Here is a 15,900-nt window from a genome sequence, read left to right as displayed (position 1 = left end):
GCTGCTCAAGCTGCATGATGATTTTCTGGAGCACTTCAAAAGTGAAATGAAGGGATTTTGGATAAGCTAGGTTAAGTACGTATATAAGACCTAAAAGCAGAGCACAAGCTGAGGAGACAGAGGTCAGTCCATGCAACACCTCCACTCCCTCAATGACTATGCCAATGTCTTCAGGTGGCTCCTGAATTCCTTCTCCCTCCCTTCGAACAAGAAACACTGCAATGGTGATCTGCTCAAGGTCCCTCTGAACATCGCCTGCACCAGAATTCTAAAGTACAGAGTATGATAAAGACTAGCATTACTTTACACTGTAATGCAATAGCTGTAAAATAGGTAAAGAACTGTACAGAAATTTACCGTAATTTTATGAACAAGTTCACTAGCACACTAATCAACAAGTTAGCTCATAGGCTAAACAGGACCCCCCCACAGGACCACCACAGTGCAGGTATTGTCAAGTCAAGTCAAGTCAACTTTATTTATATAGCGCTTTTTACAATAGACATTGTCTCAAAGCAACTTTACAAAATCCAGGACCAACAGATACAAAAACCCCTGTTGAGCAAGCCGAGGGCGACTGTGGCAAGGAAAAACTCCCTGAAAATTACAGGAAGAAACCTTGAGAGGAACCAGACTCAGCAGGGCCCATCCTTCTTGGGTGGCCTGGAGGATACTTTAAATAAATACACGATTTACACAAATCATACAAACACAGAATTAAATGATCTAAAAGTCATAACTGGTAATAAATAGATAAATAAACAATTAAATAATAATAGAGTTGTTATCCGCTCTAGTCTTCAATAAAGTCTGTAGTGATTTCTTGTCGTTGCAATTACTCCAGACCCCTCACATCTGACAGGAGCAGCATCGTTGTCCCGGCAGTCTCGACTTTAATCCTTAACCTCGGCGGGTAAACAGGTTTCCATCAGAATGCCCTCGGGGTAAAACAACAGAGAATGTAGTTAATAATGTACAATGCTAGTTGACAAACAGTTTTACAGAGAGTTTTAGACTCCGGCAGCCCTAATTATTACAGCATAACTAAAAGGGAGAGCGAGCAGGTAACAAGGTCATGAAGGCTTTCATAGGACATCAGCGCCCACCTCTCCTACCCAAACCAGAGTGATCGGACAAGAGAGGCAGAACGACAGCAACCCAACATCCCTGATCACCACAAGTTTATATGACCAAGAACCCCCAAGCTCTGCGCCTTTGTCTATACTAATCAAAAGCCTGAGAAAATAAATATGTTTTCAGTCTAGACTTAAACATTGAGACTGTGTCCGAATCCCGAATAGAGGCAGGAAGATTATTCCAGAGTTGTGGAGCTTTGTAAGAAAATGCTCTTCCACCAGCCGTGATCTTTTTAATTCTAGGAACTATAAGTAACCCTGCATCTTGTGAACGAAGTGGACGCGCTGGGCTGTAGTGATTAATAAGTTCACTCAGATACTGTTGAGCCAGACCATGTAGCGCTTTATAAGTTAGTAAAAGTATTTTGTAATCAATGCGAAATTTAATTGTCAGCCAGTGTAGAGATGATAGAACAGGAGTAATATGGTCAAATTTTTTAGTTCTAGTTAGCACTCGAGCTGCTGCATTTTGAACTAATTGGAGTTTGTTTAAATTACCTCCTTCCAATGAACAATGCACACTGAACTTTGACCTGTGAAGAGAAAGAGAAACAAAGAACATATACACAAACACAGGGGTTGAGGAAGGATGAGAGGGACTGACAGTAGAAGACAGAAGCCCTGTGTAGGTCTAACTGCGAAACTCATCTCCTTCGCTAGAATGCCAAGGCTGAAAACAGTTTCGATTGCCAACTAAACAAAATCTTCTACCTTGGCACTCAGGAGCCATGCATGCAATCTTTGTTTTATTTTTTGAATTTTTTGTAGCAAAGCCAGCAATTTCTTGATACTTGCTCTATCTGAGGAATGTGGAGCTACTGAAAGCTGAGATGGCAAAATTGAATCGACGAAAATGTCTGCAAGTTGGCGCGACAGATTTTCCCTAAAGTTTATCTGGCTGTAGCCTGCTGAACTAAACCCATAACGTGATGCTGGATTGGAATGATGCCAGTCCTGAAACAAAATGAAACTATTAACGACGGCTATGTCCACAAAATGGAAGAACAGTGTTTTCCACCACTTTTGAGTTTTCTGAAGCAGATTGTATGTGTTTAACATTTGATCAGATCTGTCAACACCTCCCATGTGTTTATTGTAGTCCTTTACTACAGCTGGTTGACAGACTACTTTTCTGTCCCACGTGGCACCATTCTTTACCATCCTAGAAACCTCTGATGAATCATTAGCATTGTGGAAATTAGAGAGGCATGTAACTGCTCGCGTGTCCTTCCACTGAACAACTAAGACATTTCCGTCAATTCTACACCACCTCATATCACCACGGTTAGCTTGCCACTCCCATTTCTTGACATCTTTGAAATCCACTGGGAATTTCTTACGATTAATCCTACATGTCCCACAAGCATTGATTTCCCACTCCTTAAGTCGGACCATAACAGTTGGTGATGTATAGAAGTTGTCAAACCATACTGTGTGACCTTGATTTTTAAATGGCTGAAGAAGCTAATGTCCACAGGCTCATGTTTAGAAGTAAACTCAAGTACACTGAACCAATACATATGACAAAAGTTTCTCAAATCTGGCACATGGTTTACACATAAAACAATAATTATCTAAGAGGAGCAATAAATACAAGACAAAACTTGATTCTATGGTTATATTTAAAATGTTGTAAATAGTCACAGACTGAAATCATATGTATCTATTTATAAAATATGAAATGGTTCAATAAAATCAAATCAAATCAAATCAAAATGTTATGCACCTGTATGCTTTCAAAAAAAGCTTTCAAAAAAAGTTTGATACCATATTTTAGTCCCTTTCAAATATATCTTGCAATACATTAGAAAATTATGCAAATCTGACAGAAATATTTTATAGATAAAACTATATTTCACTGATACAAGTAAGAATTACCACAGAAAAAAAATATATTATGGTAAAAAAAGAAGTTAAAAAATTGCCCAGACTGACATGTTATCTACTTATATGCACCTATATGGTAGCATAGCATACTTTAGTCTCTCAAATAAATGCAGCAATTTTTTAGAAAATGATGCAAATTTGACAAATATTTTATAGATAAAATAATATTTCTCTTTCACCTTTATGCTTTCTGCCTCAGCTTACTTTAGCCAGTCATGCTAAATGCATGCAATGCAAAATGTAATGATATTATGAGCAAAGCTAAGGTGATTTCTAAGCAGACTTTAGACAGTATTGAAGTAAAACAAGTAAGCTATAACTGATTTCAAGATTACATGCATAAAATCTAACTTTGGCAGCCTTTGCAAACCACATGGCTGCAGTATGCAACGAACAGCCCGGTAGCTTAGCTTAGCTTAGGTTCACTACTAATCACTTATTTGTGTAAAACTGCTGCATACTTTACAAACTACTAAACAAACGAGACTAAAAGGATATCTGATAAACTCTCCACACGTATTTATTTCCATCTAGATGGACATAAAAAACATTACAATCGATACAGAAAGGAGAGCAGAGCACCTGACTGACTAAACTTAGAACGCAACTCTCAAACTCACAAAGCGTAAACACTAATAATATTACAATTTTACCATTAAAGCTAAGTGTTCTGAGTAGAAATGAAAAGTAATAACACTAATAAACAGTTTTAAAATAAATCTTACCTTATTTCACTGACAGAATTTCTCTTTCTGTGTTGTTATCCAGTCGACTGTCTCAGCAGTGCTCCGTGTGAGGGCGGGGCAAATGAAAAAAATAAATTCTCCGCCTTCTCATTAAATATGCAAACCAGCCACGACACAAACCGCTTGACCAATGATATTGCCTTTTAGCCTGGGTTGTCAGCTACCTGGGGCAGTTTTCAGATTTACAATCAGTGATTGGACGGCGGAGATACAAGGCTTTAAGCCATCGAAATTATTGTTTCGAAATTTGAATGGGCCGGCTTTAAAGGGTTAATGTAAGCAGGGGCTCTACAATAGCTGGGAGTAAATCTTTAAGTAGACGAGTTGGAACAGGATCGAGTATACACGATGATGACTTCGATGATTTAATCAACACAGTTAGTTCATTTTGGGAGATTGGATTAAAGGAATTTAGTTGGATTAACTCGTTACTGTTATCATCACTGTTCTCACCAATGCTGCTCAGAGTGAGTCCATACTTAACTTTGGCAGGTGACACACTCTGACTCTGAAGTCGTATTTTTTCTATCTTGTCATTAAAGAATTTTAAAAAATCATCGCTGGTACAGTCAGGCGGTATATTAGATTCAGTTTCATTGACGCTTTTAGTTAATTTGGACACTGTCTCAAAAAGGAATCTGGGATTGTTTTTATTTTTCTCTATTAGGAACGAATAATATAAAGATTTAGCTTTTTAATAAGTGCATGTTTATACTCAGTTAGAGCATCTTTCCAAGCAATCTTATACACCTCCAGTGTAGTGTGACGCCACTTGCGTTCTAATTTCAGTGCTGCTTGTTTAAGTGCGCATGTGTGGTCATTGTACCATGGAGCAAGTTTTTTCTCCCTAATCAGTTTAGTTTTAAGTGGGGCTACGTTATCTAAGGTTGCGAGCAATACAGTCTCTAGGTTTTGAGTTGCCTGATCTAGTTCTTTAGGTTCCGATGCTGATATATTTGGTAATTCTGGTAGGCAGTTTATGAACGCTGCTGCAGTTGCAGATGTAATAGTGCGCTTATATTTAAAACGATTTGGTTGCTGTACCTTATTGGACAGGGACACTTCATAAATTAGTAGAGAGTGATCAGAGATTAAGTCATTCTGTGGTACAATTTCCAGGTTGTCTATGTTTATACCATAAGTAAGTATTAAATCTAAGGTATGTTTACAGCGGTGAGTGGGTCCTGTTACATTTTGGGTGATGCCTAAAGATTCTAAAATAGAGTCAAACGCAGTTTTGAGTGGATTACATTTATCCTCATAATGGATATTAAAGTCACCAACAATTAAAGCTTTCTTAGTTGATAAAACTAATTTAGGCAAATTCGTTAAGATATTCTGAGTAAGGACCAGGGGGTCGATAAACAGTAACCAGCTTAAACATACTAGTTTTATCAGATGAACATTTATTGGTTATGTCAGAGATAAGAACTTCAAACGAGTTTGTTATGGGAGTTGATTTTACAGTGAGACCTATGTCCTTGTCATAAATTGCGGCTATTCCTCCACCACGACCACTAAGACGTGGCTTATGTTTAGGTGGTGGATCATTCTCAGCACTGCAGTGACACTGGCGGTGGTATGTTGTGCTGGTATGAGTGGATCAGACACAGCAGCGCTGCTGTAGCTTTTAAATACCGTGTCCACTCACTGTCCACTCTATTAGAAACACCTGCCTTGTCAGTCCACCTTGTAGATGTAAAGTCGACAGTAGCTAATCTGTTGCTGCACAGTTTGTGTTAGTGTGAAACTGAGGTGTTTCAAAACTCCAGCAGCACTAATGTTTCTGATCTAATCATACCAGCTCAACACACTAAAACACACCACCACATCAAGGTCACTAAAGTGCTGAGAATGATCCACCACCCAAATACCTGCTCTGGGGAGGTCCTAAGGGGGTCCTGATCATTGATGAACAAGGTAAAATGAAACTAACAAAATATGCAGAGAGAGAGACAGACAGACTACAGTCTGATATTGTAGGTATTTGATACAATTCACTATTTTTTTGTTCCTAAGCATTACATTTTGTCCAAGACAATTCTTTGTGGGGAAAAAACAAAATTAATCCAACTAAACTATAGGTGTTGTGATTTTTACAGCTGAGAAAAACCTCTTTCACAGAATTACTATAAATCTGTGATATTTTACTTTTGAAACTTACAACATATGATCAGGTCATCTGCATTTTCTCCCAGGAATATGATGAGCTTTCAAGACACACTCTCTCCGAAGATAAATGTCATTAGTCTAGAACAACATAATCTTGATTAGAAAAGCATTCTCAGCACATTTTTAAATCAATATTGTGCAGCACTACAGATATGTAACCCCTAAATACCCCTAATATTTTTTTCGGTAAAATAAAATTGCATATTTTCTAAAAACCTGTTTTCACTTCGTAGTTATTGGGCATTATGTGTAGATGTTTGGCAAAAAATTCATGTACTGTTGAATAAGTCTGTAACATAACAAACATAAAGTGTGGAGAAGGTGAAAGGGGTGTGCAAACTTTCCGGCTTGACTGTACATTAACAGTTACAGACCTGTAAACTTTTTCTTATAATGCAGAATTACACAAAGAATTACAACGTGTATAGCTTGGGTTGTTTTACACCAAAATTAATTGCAAAACAGACATCCTTACTACTACATCTAAACTACATTTGCTTCATTTAAAAACTGATTAACATAGAATTGTAATTTTAAAAAGTGATGATTCTCAGCTTTTGAGTCACTGAAAACATGCCCTGCATATAAAAGGCACAGTCAACACTATACTCTATGGGTGTAGTCTAAAAGCTAGGAAGCTCTCTACATAGACAGCATTTTACGTCATCTGACGCGCACTCCCGAGAAGGAGGCTGTTCGAAATCCTAGATGCCTTAATAAGCTGTCTAGTTAGGCATCTTAAAATTTTAATGTTATTTTGACTCAAGAACGAGTGAGCATCGTAAGCATCCTTAGTGATCAAAGCAATCCCAGCATTCAGTACGGCAGCTCTTCTCTCACAGAAAAATAATAAAAACATGGCTGACGGGGCTGAGAAACGTTATTTTCAAACATAAATAAATTATTATTGTTTTTTAACTTGTATAAACTTGCACATGTGTTTTTATTTGCAAGTTCAGACTTATCAGCGAATGTACCCGTTTTTCATACATGGAGGGAGATGTTAGTTCACATACTAGCGCACTGTGCCCCCCATCCCATAGGTTTGAATGACAAGATGCTAAATGCGAAACCCAATGGAATCGCTGTCTAAGTAGTGCGTTCGAATAACCTGACTTAAGTCATTGACTTATTAGAATCCTCTCTACTGAGGCAGCTGCCTATATAGGCAGTAAGACAGCAAGGCAGCTCACTAGGTTTTCGAACACACCCTATAAGTATACAGATAAAGTGACATCACTCTTAGCTATGGAAACTCAGGGTCCCCTTTGACAGATCTACCTGGCCCAATGCGTCTAAGATATCAGCAGTCTTTTGGCGCGTTGCTCCTCCTCTGGCACGAATGACTCTGATTAGCTGATTTGAGTACAGGTCTAACTGGGCCATGAACTTCTCCTCAAGAGGAACAGCCATGAGCCTCTTGAACTCTGCATTGATCTGAAACAAAACAAATGACATAGGATATAGAATGGACAAAATCTCAGTAAACCAAGAAGTCCTGACAAATATGGAAATTGAAAATGTAAACTGTCAGTAAGCAGTGTTCTACTTAATCTTAATTACATCAACCCATGACCAATTAATAAACGCTCACCATATCAAAACATAGATACAGAGATCTATTACTTTATAAAAGTGACTATTACCTCTTTCTGTTGGAACAATGCAGGCCATCTGTCCTTGAAGTCCTTAATGCTTGGCTCTTGGTTCACCACCTCCTGTCGTCGGTAGGCAAATGTAAGAGCCATTTTGCCTGCAATTGCCCTTTCATTGTTCCTTATCCAGATATCTGTCAGCAGTTCAAGTCTCTCTTTTTCAAGGCTTTTCAGAGTCTCGCCAACAGGAAATGATGGATAAAAGTTAGCTTCGGCTCGTTTTGGCTTCTTCACTTTCTTAGCAGGAAAAGCATCTGTAGTAGCTTTGGATTTGAGGGAATTTACTGACAACTCTGGACATCCTTGCAATTTGAGCTGAGTCCTGTAGTTTCCCATTTTGTACTTCAGACGCTGTTTCCAACCGTAGCAGCCATTGAACGAGCCAGGTTCTGCCAAACAAGGGTGTTTCTTTAGTAAGGCCTCTGCAACTAGACAGAAATGTGCATCTTCTGGGTAGGCTTTGTATTGGTAAATTTGTTCTGCTAATCTATTTCAGATATCAGACTTGATTCGGGAGCTAAGAGTCAACCTTTTGCAACTCACTTTGTACTCAGAATTACCTTTCTGTAGTTGCAGCTCTGCATCATATGAAAATTGGGGAATTGGAAAGTCATCTGGCCACTGCTGTTTTCTAGATAATAGAGATTCGGGAGATGAGAGGATTATTGTGTCATATGATGTCAAAGATCTACAGTCGTCAGATTCATGGGAAAGAGAATGGGATAATGTGGTCTCAGTGGCACAGCGCAAAGGTGGATTTGTTTGCTGGTGGATCACCTTGATTGTCCCCAAATCCTGAAGTTCAGTGGTAGAATTAAGATAAAAAAATTCATTGCCAAAATCATAGTCCATGTATTGCAGTCTGATGTTGCCCTTTAATTGAAAAGTAGTCTTTATCATGCCGAGGAGGTCGTTTAGTGACTCTGGTATGCCATTTGGAAGTGTCATTTTTTCAATGTTGCTGTCCCCCAAAATCACCTTCAGTCTTGCAAGTCTTGAACCAGCCATGGTAGTCTGAGAAAAGAAACAACTTAGTAAGACTCAACATGAGGCAAATCATCTCAAAACTTCAACTGACTATTTTTTTGAGAGAATTTATGTAGGATTGTGGTAGTAGATTGCAGTAGTTTTATCCAAATTGGCCTAGAACTGGCAACTGAGTAGATAGTAAATGATAATATAGGACTAAACTGTAGCAGACATAGTGAATAATTAATTATTATTCACATGGTTATTTTACCATCTTTTTAACAAATATGTACAGTGGCCTACCTTAAACATTGGACTAATTAAAAATAAATAAATAATTAAAAAAATAAATTTAAGTGGCAGTAAAAGAAAACTTGGATAAATATGCAAAAATGAGAATAACAAAAACACGAAGGGTAACAATGGTTTTAAAATGCATTTGCTTTTTTTAACTGAAAGTTGAAAACATTAAGAGCAACTTAACTGAAACATATTCGGACTTTTAGTACAATTATTTTTGAAAGCACAATAGTAGTGCAGTGAATCTAGCTTTTGTTTTCATGCATAATAAATAACAATCATAGAGCTCACCCTTTAAATTTGTATGTATCTCTTCAATGTAACAAGACGCATCCCTCCAATTTTGTAGTCTGCCAGTGGATTTGCGTCAAGCAGTTCTTTTGGCTCAACAAGTTCCACTTCCTTGCCTGGTGAGGTTTTAAGATCGTATGCTCGATAGTGTTCAATATACCATCCACTGAGCTTCTTCCCTATATAAATCAACTTGTCCTGCAAAATCACCATATGGATTAAGAGAAATTACCCCCTTTTCTTACATTTTGTATGTTTAGCGACCCCTCCTGTTTGATCCCCTATCCTGTATCCTGATCACCCTTCCCTTGTATTACCCCTTATTAAACCCCGTCTCCCTGAATCCTACACACACACCCAATCCTGTCTACCCACACCTAATTGTGTTATGCCCAAAGCCCTTTTGTATCACCCACCATAAAACCAACGCCCTTCTTTGATCCTTGTCTCCTGTATTACCCATAATAAAACTAGCAGCCTTTTATTACCCTAGCCCAACCTTTTGGTCACCTTTTGCAGTCCCCCTCTGCATGGTCATTCCTGCCCCCCTGACCTCCTCCTCTTTATCTTCCTTGTAAATCCTCCCCTCATTTCTAATGTATATAAAGTCTCCCTAGATTTTGCCTAGTCAAATTTTCTGCCGGTCTTGCAAGCTGTGCCCATACGCCTGTATGTGTTAATAAACGACTCTACTTCTGAAGACCCAGATGTCTCCTGGCTCCTGAATTTTGCACATGAATTTCTAACAGGATGATTTCACAAAACTCTGGCAGTCCCCCTAGTGAGCCATATATCAAGATCATCCCACACTTGTAATTTTGTCCATTATAAGTCACATATTTGGCCAAACACACCATGTCCATCCCTGAAGACTTCTGTCTCAGGGCATTTGAGATTTCCTTGTTAAGAACATCAATGTGAACAGTGGAAACATTTGTCATTTCCAATGGAGGTCTGGTAAAGGTACATGTGTGCAAATTATGTGCAATCTGATACTGATGCCTCTCTGAAAGGGAAAGCAGCACATTTTTGAAGCACCTGATATTTCGAACAACCCTTTTAAAAAAACTATGTTTGGCTTCAAAACGCATTGTCCATAGTGCAACCAATGGACCAAACTGACGAATCAAGTGTGGATAGTGCTCCAAGAAATGGTGTTTTGGTTTAAGCTGACAGTCTGGAAAAACCTCTTGAAATCTAACTCTGTGCTCAGATATCTTAAAATCAAGATATGCAATGGAGTCCTCAGTTTGAACGGGACAGACAACAAGATCTACAATGTCCTTCAAATCTGTTAAGATCTGCCAAGCTGGCTCATCGCAGGGAATTCTCTTTCCAATCAGCAAAGGCAAAAATCTAATTAGACTCCAGTTCTCATGCGCATTTCTTACTTTTTTTTGACAAATACACTGAGGCACAGTGCAAGTTCAAAAGGAACAATTCCTTCAAAAAGATTGTGAATGATATCTGGAGGAAAACCAGTGGCAACAGTAAAATATGAGAGGCGCTTTGACAAAATACAAGTTGATTTCACACCACAATAACTGGGCAGTTCATTTTCTTCAAGTATTTTTAAATGTTCTGCATGAACGTTTTTGGTTCTTAAGGCAAAGACTCCACTGCTGACTTCTTTAGTCTGGAACTCTGACTTTTCTGCAGTGCAAAATCTACATACATAGGACCCTGAAAAATTTTCCACAAACCCAGCAATACCGTGTGCTCCAAGGTTGTCAGCGACAACACACTGAACTGTGCCTTTTACTGTTCTGCCCAACTTTGTTACAAATATCCCATGCTGTTCCAAGACTTCAAGATCATTAATTATAGGTTCTAACACTTTCTCATACCCATAGAACTTCAGATCATTACTTTTGACTAAAATAGCCAGAAAAATGGAAGACAAAGCAGAGTTGCAAGCTGGTGGCAAATTACCCAAAATCCAATACAAACCACACATTTTATGCTTCCTTTTGGAAGTACCAAGGGGATTACATATTTCAAATTCATCAATGTATAAGATCAATGAAATGCTTCCCTGCGCAGACAACAGCCTATTTTCTTTAAAAAAGGCACCATCAAAAAAAGATTTGTATACATGCACAGAAGTTGGCTGCTTATCTACAGTACGTAAATTAACTGTTTGATCCAATATTGCCTTGCAGTCAAGAATTTGCTGCAAAGACTTTAAAATTGAAAAATACTGGAATGACTTTTTTTTCTTTTGGTCAAGTATATATTCCACAGGGCTCACTACATTGAAGTGTCTCTTATAGTAAGCCTTTCGCCTCCAAGCACTCGAAAAGTGGACCTTTATCACCAATTGCTTTTTTAACAGGGTTTGTCTCACAGAGTGCACTGGCTAGCTTTTCAACAACTGACTTGTCAAACTGGCATCCATGATCTTGTAATATCTGGCTAATAGTCTTTTGAGTAATCGGCAAAGAATGACAACCAATCAAATTGTTTAACTCCTGCAAAAGCTCATCTACAGCTGCATTAGATACAAGATGGACATTTTCTAACTTGAGGACTGAAGCAATTTTAAACTCAATATCCTTCTCTAAGTTTTTAGAATACTCAATGTCTAAAACAGAATTTAACTCAACATTGCTCTCTATACTTTCCCCATCTGAAATATCACAAGCAGCAGCAGATTCTTCAACAGAATTTATTCCAATCTTAAATAAATTATCTGTGCCAGAGTGTTTTCTGTATTCATGACTTTTAAAGTTCTCATAGATATTGGTTTTATATTCACAGTTTTGGAACACACAGGTTACAGGCTCCTTATTTTTTAAGTGCTGAAAGAGGTGCTGAAAATATTCCCTTTCTGTAGAAAGCTGATTATAACCACAAACCTGACATTTGAATTTGGATACAGGTTTGGATTTTTGGGCAGGGTGATTTCTTGACAAGTGGCTCAGTAAGGCATTACAGGTCTTGAATCTACGTACATGTGCAATTTAAATTTGCATGGATAGGAATAGCTTCGTCCATAATGCCCATGCCGCAGTTTGTAGTGCTTGAGCAGTTCAGATCTTCTTGAAAACGCACTCCCACAGTTTTTGCAACTCCACATAGAGCACAATGCTGGAAATACAAAGAGATGGACTTTACTGTGCATATCTGGGTAGATATGAATAATTTGGGGAAATGTTGAGCCAATCATTTAAACACAAAAATCCATCCTTTTGAACAAAAAGCCAGCCCACAGAAGAGACGATAAGGGATAACTTAACAACAACTTAAGGGATAACTTCAAGTTTGTCTCAGCAATACACAAAATATATACATAAAAAGCATTTTTTGCCATTGCTTCTTGTTACTACTGGTTGTAAAGATTACTCCTTCCTAAAGAAATTTTGATTTATAAAACGGATAGTTCTGGTCCTAAAATCTGATTGGCTGAGCCGCGTTCGATATACACACACCTACCACCTCACATCATTCCATATTAATACGCCACTGTCAGAAGAGAAATAGAAAAAAAAAATAATAATAATAAAATAACTTAAATAATAACAGAATAACTTGGTTAACAGTTGGTTAATAACTATTTTAACAGCTATTTTAAAAACTTTAATATCCAATCCACGTGTATACTTTTATATCTAACATCTAACACACTAACACAAAAATATATATTTTTTTATATCTTGTGTTAGACTTACGTTTTTTATGAGAAGCGAGAGAAAATGGCTGCTGGACTGCAGGTGGAAAACTCTGGAAAGGATGATGTCAGGCACACACAAGACAAACTTAACTGAAGTGCTTTTACTGGAACAAGAAAAGCGAGTTAGAGGAACATAGTGTATTTTTTAAGTTGATTTAATCCACAAAATTACACTGCTATCAGTAAAAAATCTAAATTTAGAAATATCCACTTGTTTTGTCTCTCAGACTGAAAGTGGAGCAAATAAAATTGCGCGCGCGGACTCCCTAACTAAAGTGGCGGCAAACTAATGTAAAACGTACCCACCTCAACATAAATACACCGCTTTTAGTAATGGGATTAAATAACGACCTAAACTCCCGTGAATTCGCTATAGAACTAAAGTAAAAACTGTTAATAATAATGGAATAACTTGGTTAACAGTTGGTTAATAACTATTTTAACAGCTACTGGCCAACTATCACTTGGCTACAGCAGATTGTTTCACAAAACAGCAAAATTTTATCATCCGGGATAGATGCTCTAAAACTTTAATATCCAATACACATGTATACTTTTATATCTATCATCAAACACACTATTTAACAAAAAAAATTATATCTTTTAGTAGACTTACGTTTAAGTAAACTTAAAGTAAAATGTTTAGTCAACCTTAAAAACCTAAAAGCTAAGCTGACTTGAAAATGTAAGGCAACCGGCTGCCTCGCCTTTTTGAGTTTTCTTCAGGAGCCCAAGCAGTTGTGCAACTTGCTTAGGTTGGGTTGTTAGTTCACTCAAATCACTATTTAAAATTGAACAAAATTACAATTACTATTTGATTGTATCTGTAAAAAAAAAAAGGTTGATTTAACTTAAAATATTCTTTTGAGTGAACTTATAGGGAAACTAAAGAAATAAGTTACAACAACTACGAATGCCTGAAGTTGAGAAAACTCAGAAAAGTGAGGCAGCTGGTTGCCTTACAGTTTTAAGTTTGCTTAACTTTTTATTTTTTACAGTGCAGATAATTAAAGCTAGCAATGTTTAGAGAAAATTGCAATGTTTTTGTACAAAGCAGATGCTAAATTTGTTGTTGCAGAACTTTTGAATAAAAAAATATGGAATTTCAAAATATGCCTTTCATTTTCTTTAACTTAACTGTCATGTAATTAATACAAAAGGTTTCATATACAGTTTTAAGTAGAACAGAAATAACATTTCATGTTGGTAGGTCCAAATGAACTAAGCTTCATAATATTCAGCATAATCATGTTAGCAGAACCTAATTTAATTATGTTAGTGGAACAAAACAATGAAATTAAAATTAAGTAGGTTCAGATGAATTTAGCCTAATGGTGTTGAAGATTTTCATGTTGATATTACCAAATTAGTTAAGTTAGTCTAAAAGCAAAAGGCTTGTTGCATTTACTTCTAGTTCGTAAGTACTGTACATTCTAGTTGAGATTACGTAAAAAAAATGCATGCAAATTGTTACCATAATTTTTTTTAAGTAGATCCAGCATATTATTTTTAAGAGTGTACTAGACCTAACTAGACCATAACAGACCCTACTAGACCTTAACAGACCCTAATAGACCTTACTAGACTTTACAGACCATAATTGACCATTCAAGACCTTAACAGACCCTACTAGACCTTGTAGAATGTACTAGACCTTAACAGACCCTACTAGACCTAAACAGACCCTAATAGACCTATTTACACCTTAACACACCCTACAGGACCTTACCAGACCCTGCTAAATTGTACAACACCTTAGCAGACCCTACTAGACCTAATTAGACCTTAACAGACGCTACAAGACCTTACTAGACCCAATTAGACATTAATAGACCCTAGTGGAGCTTAAAAAACCCTACTAGACCTTACTAAACCTTAAAAGACCCTACAAGACCTTACAAATTCTTTAAAGACACTACTAGACCTTAACAGACCCAACAAGATTTTAACATACCTTACTAGACCTCACTAGACCTTAACAGACCCTACTAGACCTTACAAATCCTAAACAGACACTACTAGACTTTATCAGACCCTACTAGACCTTACAAGACCTTACAAGACCTTAAAAGACCATACAAGACCCAAAAACAACCTACTAGACCTTACTAGACCTTAACAGACCCTACTAGACCTAACTAGATCTTAAAAGACCCTACTAGACCTTACTAGACTCTAATAGACCTTACTAGACCTTAACAGACCCTACTAGACCTAACTAGATCTTAAAAGGCCCTACTAGACCTTACTAGACTCTAATAGACCTTACTAGACCTTAACAGACCCTACAAGACCTAACTAGACCTTAACAGACCCTACAAGACCTTACTAGACCCTATTAGACGTTAACAAACCCTAGAAAAGCTTAATAGACCCTACTAGACCTTACTAGACCTCAACAGACCCTACTAGACATTACAAATCCTTAACACACTACTAGACCCTAACAGACCCAACAAGAACTTACAAATCCTAAACAGACACTACTAGACCTTAGAAATCTTTAACAGACACTACTAGACCTTAACAGACACTACTAGACCTTATCAGACCCTACAAGACCTTACTAGACCATTACAGACACTACTAGACCTTATAAGACAGTACTAGACCTTATCAGACCATACTAGATCTTACAAGACCTTACTAGACCTTAACAGAGCCTACTAGACCGTACTAGACCTAAAGAGACCCTACCAGCCCTGACTAGACCTTAAGACACTACTAGACCTTAACAGAACCTACTACACCTTACAAGACCTTACTAGACCTTAACAGACCCTACTAGACCTTAACAGAGCTTACTAGAGGGTACTATAGCTTAACAGACCCTACTAGACCTTAACAAACCCTACTAGACCTTAACAGACCCTACTTGACCTTACTAAACCCTAACGCACCCTACAAGACCTTACTAGACCTTAAGAGACCTTACAAGAGCTAAATAGACCTTAACAGACCCTACAAGACCTTTATATAATTTATTAGACCTTAACAGACCCTACTAGACCTTACAAGACCTTAAAAGACCCTACTAGACCATACAAATTCTTAACAGACACTATTAGACC

The 15,900-nt window shown here is 37.5% G+C and overlaps 1 long non-coding RNA gene across 1 annotated transcript; it reads right to left on the bottom strand.

The window, feature by feature from the left end:
* Nucleotides 1-451: 451 nt before the first annotated feature.
* On the bottom strand, nt 452-3,833 carry LOC134323184 (uncharacterized). Its single transcript, XR_010014025.1, has 2 exons — nt 3,749-3,833; nt 452-938 (listed from the first exon to the last, which is right to left on the bottom strand). It is a non-coding gene; the product is annotated as an uncharacterized LOC134323184 (long non-coding RNA).
* Between the last annotated feature and the right edge of the window lie 12,067 nt (nt 3,834-15,900).

This window comes from Trichomycterus rosablanca, chromosome 11 (genome assembly GCF_030014385.1).
Source record: "Trichomycterus rosablanca isolate fTriRos1 chromosome 11, fTriRos1.hap1, whole genome shotgun sequence".
Classification (NCBI taxonomy): Eukaryota; Metazoa; Chordata; class Actinopteri; order Siluriformes; family Trichomycteridae; genus Trichomycterus; species Trichomycterus rosablanca.
The sequence above is the reverse complement of the archived record's forward strand: the minus strand, read 5'-3'. Positions and strand labels throughout refer to the sequence as shown.